The sequence below is a fragment of the Condylostylus longicornis genome, unplaced genomic scaffold (assembly GCF_029603195.1).
Source record: "Condylostylus longicornis isolate FDR11 unplaced genomic scaffold, ASM2960319v2 ptg000696l, whole genome shotgun sequence".
NCBI lineage: Eukaryota > Metazoa > Arthropoda > Insecta > Diptera > Dolichopodidae > Condylostylus > Condylostylus longicornis.
The window spans coordinates 24,689-32,646 of record NW_026578644.1 but is presented as its reverse complement, the minus strand read 5'-3'; the positions used below and the strand labels follow the sequence as shown (position 1 = coordinate 32,646).

The window sequence follows — 7,958 nt, the reverse complement described above, 5'->3', positions numbered from 1 at the left end:
CTGCGCCGTTACCCACGTGTTCGTTCCCGCGTTCCCATGGACAACATCGGCTCTCGACCTTCTTCGCCAGTCAGTTCAGTGGTCAATGTGATGCGTTCCAGGAGTGGTTGGTTCACCAGAACATTTGAACAATTTGTAGTTGTCATTTGTCTGCCTGTGCACGTTTCCTTGAACCTTATTGTTTACTCGATCAACCAGGGTTACTTGAGGAATGTCATGTTTGAGATGATGTCGTATTCATGATCAGCACCCCACCAACCGCGGAACGAGAGCCGTCTCTCTCGTCTCAGTGCCCAGCCAAAGATCCACACAACACCCTGGCTGCCTCAGTGTACTTGGAGCACTGTATTGCTCGCTACAGTTCATTCAAGAATGCGCCGACGAATGTCAGTATCATGACAAACTTCGGAAACAATAAAAACTTCTCCCTAGAACCGAACCCGACTTCTCACAAGAAAGGACTGTTAGACCCGGCTTGCTTCGCGCCCCTTTTTCCCCCCACAAAACGCAGACTTCTTCTCTAACACGAAACTTGAAAACTCTGTTGTAAGGTCCTGGTCCAACTCTGTCAATCATAATAGGTTATGAGCCCTATCTTCCACTACCTCTCTACACACCCGCTTCTCCTCTGCACTCTTTTTTGGCCTCAAAAACAAGATGAATTCCATTCCACTCCCTCAACTCATATCATCAAACTATTTTCACCTGGAAGAAACAAGCCCAGGTGATTTGATTCTTGGTCCTTGTCGTGAAATTTCCAAATCGGTAACAATGGCCGTCCGCCAATGCCAGACCAGAAGATTGGAGAAAAACTCCCACATGGTTGCTGGTAGGGAGTTGATTGTGTTATTCCATCCCGATAGGACTTCGGTCCTCAAACTTCGAAATAAGACCTTCGATATGGCCACAACTTTATCTTCGCAAAAGGTCCTTCCAGTAAAGACACCTTGAAAATATCCCAGCGATCAATAGATAAAGAATTGAACAACATTGCTGACAATCTTCTCAGATGTGCGAATCCAGGGTTGGAAAGTCGCAGAGAACGTTTGATGATGTGCTGGCGCGCTTGCAGGTCAAAATAAATGGCAGGATGAAGTACAAAGTACCAACTATTGAAATTGCACCAACTAACACTATGGCAGAGCTAGGTTCGTTCAATAATGTGGGAGAGCTGGGTATATCTCCGCCTGTGATAGTGGTGGTGTATTCGGCTGCTTTTGTAGAGTAAATCTGCACAATGAGTTGAAGATCCGTTCTGCAGAAGCATGGATGGAGTGATAAAAAATAGGAACAAAAATAAAAAAGGAGCGAGCAATGAAAAATAAGCACGCCATGAGTGCAATCCATCGAGATACATTAAAAAATGCCTTCAAAAAGTCCTTATGGCAGAGTGCAATGAGGATAAATACATAGAGGGAATAGAACAACATGGGGTCCACGGAGTTCAAATAAAATGCGGAGGCTTTCATGGCGTACTCCGTCAGGAGACGGGGTGAAGACATTTTACCAAACGTACGATTGATAATAGCAAAGGTTTCAGTTGGCAGAAAGGCCGAAACTGAAAGGGGGGAAGGAATTCCGTATCGAGACACGTGAGAAACACCGGACAATGTTTTGATCACAACATTGCCTCCTCTCGTCACACCATTTGATTATCTCGCATGGTCCTTTGCTTCATCATGAGGCGTTGGCCCTTTAATATCGATGTCTTCCGTGTCTGTTGATGTCCGGTACTGGAGGGTGATGGAGGAGATGTTGAAGAAAATTCGTTCTGGCAGGAAACGAACGCTCCGAACCAAAATGGGATTTTTCCTCCAGACCGCAAATTACTGCAGCAGTCGGAAGCTACCGCGAAACATCAGAGAGCGGATGAAAAGAAGAGAAAGATCAACAACAAAACAATGGACCCTGACGTGTTGACACAATTGCCGGAAATGTTTGAGGAATTGAAGAATTTACAACTGAATCGAGCGAATGTCAATAAGTCAACAACAAATGTTGACTCAAATAAAACTATTATATCACAAATATAACTATTTTATTTGTGAATCTCTTTAGAAACGTCGGGCGGTTCGAGTAGAAGTCTTTTTTGATTGGCGGAATATGTGGTACAAATGAAACGTTCTGCATCGAGGTGTGAATTATTCTTAGCTCCCCCGTATCATGTTTACGACGCACAAGCGAAATGGGTCTCGACAATTCTCCTTCTAGAATTCTATTTGTGATTTAAACACATCGGATAAATCGTCATGGAGAGTAAAAGCTATTCGAGCTTCCCAACGGGAATGGACTACTTGATGGGTGTTTGGATGATTTGGGATTCCCAGGTAATTCTGTTTCCTTCAGATCATGCTCGATTTCTTGCGGGATGCAAGACTCGTGAAGCCTGCCTTCTCCTCGTCGATAAGACTTTGCAAGAAGCTGGATTCAAATTCTGAAAGCGGAAGCTGGATTCAAATTCTGAATGTTCCGCTTTCAAGTGGAACATTCAAGTCCTAGAACGGAAGTTTCTCGTGACTAGGCTTTAGGTCTGCACGGCTCAAGCATTGAATAGCGCCTGTCTACAAAACGATCTTCCAGATTTTCAAACAAATGTTTAACGCTTGCATGAATTCATCAAGAGTCTCTCATCTCGACTGAATGTTAGACGATCAAGCGTGAATCAATAGTTGATTGTGAGGGCGGGTTTTAGAGGTCAGAGGGGAAGGCGGCAACGCACTTTGACTCGAAAATATGAGAAGGTGTTACATCTCTACCTTCTCATATTTTCGAGGAGAAGGTGTTACATCTCTACCTTCTCATATTTTCGAGTCAAAGACATCTTCAGTCTTTCGCTTGTTTTCTTCGGGAGTCTTTCAGCGAACGCTTCTCACAGCCGCTGAATCATCCCCTTTCCTGCTGTGTACAGATCTTTTTCTATAAGCGGCACGCAGACGTGATCACAAGTGAAGTTTCATTTGATCCGCTCCGTCATCTCTTCAAGACTCCATTCATTTGGATTGGAAGGGAGTTCGCCTCTATGGAAGGGAGTTCGCATCTATGGAAGGGAGTTCGCATCTATGGAAGGGAGTTCGCATCTATGGAAGGGAGTTCGCATCTATGGAAGGGAGTTCGCATCTATGGAAGGGAGTTCGCATCTATGGAAGGGAGTTCGCATCTATGGAAGGGAGTTCGCATCTATGGAAGGGAGTTCGCATCTATGGAAGGGAGTTCGCATCTACAAGATTCCTTGTTGACTAGCTAAACGTAAATGCAAGATTCCAAGAATGATACACTCAACTTATATTCTTAAACTTGTGGCTTAAATAATATTCAGCAATGCTTCCGTTTCTAGTTCACCGGTCAGGCACATGTTCTTGCAGCAATCACGCACCTAATTTTTTCAACAATGTCGCGTCGTTTTTCGGCCGTCGGCCTTTTTTTCACTCTTTTTATTTCCTCTGCTATTGCTACACCTTTCGTAGAAGTAACCATCGAAGAATGGGGGGACATTGAAACATCGGCTGAGTTTGAATACAAGGTTCGATTGTTCTAATGATTCAATTGTCATTCTGTTCTGTACAGTATTGGGATATTTGGGATGATCAACTTTTGGGGGGCGCAGGAGTTCATATTCGATTTCCTGATTGGAGGGCTAGCGGGTGGTACGATGCCACCTTGTCCGGCTACAACGTCAGAGGATTCGATCACTATGGAGGAGCTGGAAGAATGGTAAGCAGCCTGGAGGTTTGTAGAGCTATTTTTAGATTTTTTTTTTGATTCTTAGGGAAAATATCAGATGATGTAAGTGAGGAGTAAGCGATCCAACAATGCGATTTGCTTCGACAGAACGAGAGAGAGGGCAGCTGTGAAGCTCATGCTCAACAGTAGAGGGAAGACCGATCTCATTAACTATTTTGGTATTGCGATGCACGACCCTAAGATGCCCACATTTTGTTGTTCTAGGCTACTGGCTCAGCGCTTTGGATAACGGAAATATGGTCGAAATTTGGGACAAAGATCGTTGTATTTATAGATTTCTTGCCCAAGATCTTCTTCAAAAGATGCGAGGGAATGATAAATACAAGCGATACTTTGGTACGTGATCGGATCACAGTCTCATTGAAGGACCTTGTTGCATTTTACAACAGGAAACCCCTTCTACGAGGCTCCGGTACTCCCCGAGAAGCCTTTCGTTTTCGTACGTTTTTTGGTGTTGTGACGCATTTCTGATGCATTCATTTCAGGTAAATATTTTTTGCCACGGTTGCACGAAGGAAAACCCAATAAGGGTAAGTGAAGTCCAAGGAGTGTCAATTGCTAAAACCTTCTTCTTTCCAGATGGTCAAAATCTTCCAAGCTGACTGGTCGAAAGAAAATCACGAAGGAGATAACTATACGGTAAGTTCTGCTGTCGTGCTTCTATAACGAAAACCGCTTCTATAACGGTTTTCGTTATTTAGATCGGATGGTTTACCAAGACGTCAGGAGAAACTGTAGCCACTGCCACTCGTCCCAGATGTATGGGATTCCCTACTCCAGAACTTGACACAACTACAACCACCACCACCACGACAACCACCACCACCACGACAACCACCACCACCACGACAACCACCACCACCACGACAACCACCACCACCACGACAACCACCACCACCACGACAACCACCACCACCACGACAACCACCACCACCACGACAACCACCACCACCACGACAACCACCACCACCACGACAACCACCACCACCACGACAACCACCACCACCACGACAACCACCACCACCACGACAACCACCACCACCACGACAACCACCACCACCACGACAACCACCACCACCACGACAACCACCACCACCACGACAACCACCACCACCACGACGACAACCACCACCACCACCACGACGACAACCACCACCACCACGACGACAACCACCACCACCACGACGACAACCACCACCACCACGACGACAACCACCACCACCACGACGACAACCACCACCACCACGACGACAACCACCACCACCACGACGACAACCACCACCACCACGACGACAACCACCACCACCACGACGACAACCACCACCACCACGACGACAACCACCACCACCACGACGACAACCACCACCACCACGACGACAACCACCACCACCACGACGACAACCACCACCACCACGACGACAACCACCACCACAACGACGACAACCACCACCACAACGACGACAACCACCACCACAACGACGACAACCACCACCACGACAACGACAACCACCACCACGACAACGACAACCACCACCACGACCACCACGACAACGACAACCACCACCACGACCACCACGACAACGACAACCACCACCACGACAACGACAACCACGACCACCACGACCACTACGACCACCACGACCACTACTACCACTACTACCACTACTACCCACCACGACCCACCACCACGACCACCACCACGACAACGACCACGACAACGACCACGACAACGACCACGACCACCACCACCACGACTACCACGACAACGACTACCACGACCACGACTACCACGACAACGACTACCACGACAACAACCACCACGACAACGACTACCACGACAACAACCACGACAACCACCACGAGAACGACAACCACCACGACGACCACCACGAGAACGACAACCACGAGAACGACAACCACGAGAACGACAACCACGACAACAACCACGACAACAACCACGACGACCACCACGACGACCACCACGAGAACGACAACCACGAGAACGACAACCACGAGAACGACAACCACGAGAACGGCAACGACCACCACGACAACCACCACCACGACAACCACCACCACGACAACCACCACCACGACAACCACCACAACGACAACCACGACAACGACGACCACGACAACGACGACCACGACAACGACGACCACGACAACGACGACCACCACAACGACGACCACCACCACCACGACAACCACCACCACGACAACCACCACCACGACAACCACGACAACGACGACCACCACAACGACGACCACCACAACGACGACCACCACAACGACAACAACCACCACAACGACAACAACGACGACAACAACCACCACAACGACAACAACCACGACAACCACGACAACCACCACAACGACAACCACCACAACGACAACCACCACAACGACAACCACCACAACGACAACCACCACAACGACAACCAGCACAACGACGGCAAAGTCAACTTCAACGACGTTCTCCACGTCGACAACAACAAGCCCCCAGGGTGATTCGTGGTATGTGACTCCAGTTGTATTGGGAGCTGCCGCAGGTGTGGCTCTCATGGGAGGAGCGGGTCTTGCTGCTTATCTGTCTCAAAGTTCACCGATAGACGGCTTTGCTCATGCGGAGTGGGAGAATGAAGAGGACAAATTCCGAGACTATGAAGATAGAGAAATCGTTACTAGTGTCACTATCGGCGTGTAAAGAGTGCGTGTAAAGAGTGCGTGTAAAGAGTGCCTATGGGATAGAGTAGTGTCACCCTGTGCGTGTAAATCCACTATGTAGGGCAAACACTAGTTGAGTTCCTTCTGTCCAAGGTTGAACCTTGGAAGTTGATTTATTTTATTGATTTTTTTAACTCGTTTCCCCTACTTTTTTTTCCAACGAACAAAATCGTTTCCCCTACTCTTTCCCCTACTTTTTTTTTCCAACGAACAAAATCGTTTCCCCTACTTATCTGATACCAGTATCATCTCGCTCGCGTCTTGCCCCCGCAATCGCCTCACGTGAGGTGTCACGGACTTGATAGACGCAAGGCGATGGAATTGTTCGCGAATCGACTCTGACCTCCAGAGTTTTTTGTTCTTGTGCGGGAAAAAAATAGGACGGGATCAAATGTCCAGAATTGAACCAGAAGTCCAGGGCAGTGAACGCAGATTGGGGAACATATCCCAAGTTTCGATAATGCGGGACGGCAGCATCAGAGCATCAATATCTCATCCATTCAACCAATTTGTCGTTTTATTTGTTAATCTCTTTGGAACCGTCGAGCGGTTCGTATAGAAGTCTGATTGGCGGGATATGGGGGCGGAGTAATCAGTTGAACCTTGCATCGTGGGTGGCTGCCGAGTATCTCAGTGAGGTGATAGAAATTCGTTGTCATGGTGAATCCAACGACAGACGACGAACAAAATCTGCTTCTACAAACGCTGAATGAACCGTGACATTTCATCGCAGAGACCTCATCAAAATATGAATCATGGATGGACATGGATGTGATTCCCTACAATTGCTCTACGCCATCAAACAAATTTGAGTCCTACTTGTTTGATGCAGCAAAGTGAAATTTAGAGTTTATCTTCAACGTTGAAGATCGAAAAAACTGGGCATGGAAGACGTGTTTGATTGTCACCCTCAACTTTCTCGAAGTAATATAGATTAATCAAAATTAGTAAGTCTTGAATTGACAGATGATTCTTGGCTTTGCTGTTACTGTCAATCATGGAACAACGACCAAACCGATCACGAAACCACGAAAGAAATCTTGGAGGATACGCTGGAATTTGTGGGTTCAGTCGGATATGTGGGCCACAGAAATGCATGCGCTAGGAATAGAAGCTGCCTCATTTCTGGAGGCCTAAGCAATGCGTCTCCATATCCTCATCAACGGTTTGACATTCTTGGGAACCAGCATTTTTAAGAGGGTCTTCTTCTTTCTCTTACTTTGGATTGCAGCGCCTTCGATCCTTTTCGTTGCTGCCGCGTGGATTCTCCTACATGATTGTGACTTCAGTCTCTGGCTTCTCTCATACAGACCAGATAATCACGAGGAAACATACTTCAAAGATAGAGTTTGTTGGATAACCGGTTCGTGCAAATAAATAACATGCAAATCGAAACAATCCTTGTTTTAAATTCTTTGTTCTCACTCAACGTTCTCAGGTGCTTCCTCGGGAATCGGAAGAAGCCTCGCAATTCTTCTCTCCCAACGAGG

At 47.2% G+C, this 7,958-nt stretch overlaps 1 pseudogene; it reads left to right on the top strand.

Annotated features, from left to right (window-relative positions):
- The first annotated feature begins 900 nt into the window (after positions 1 to 900).
- LOC129617955 (salivary glue protein Sgs-3-like) lies at positions 901 to 6,448 on the top strand (annotated as a pseudogene).
- The last annotated feature ends 1,510 nt before the right edge of the window (positions 6,449 to 7,958 follow it).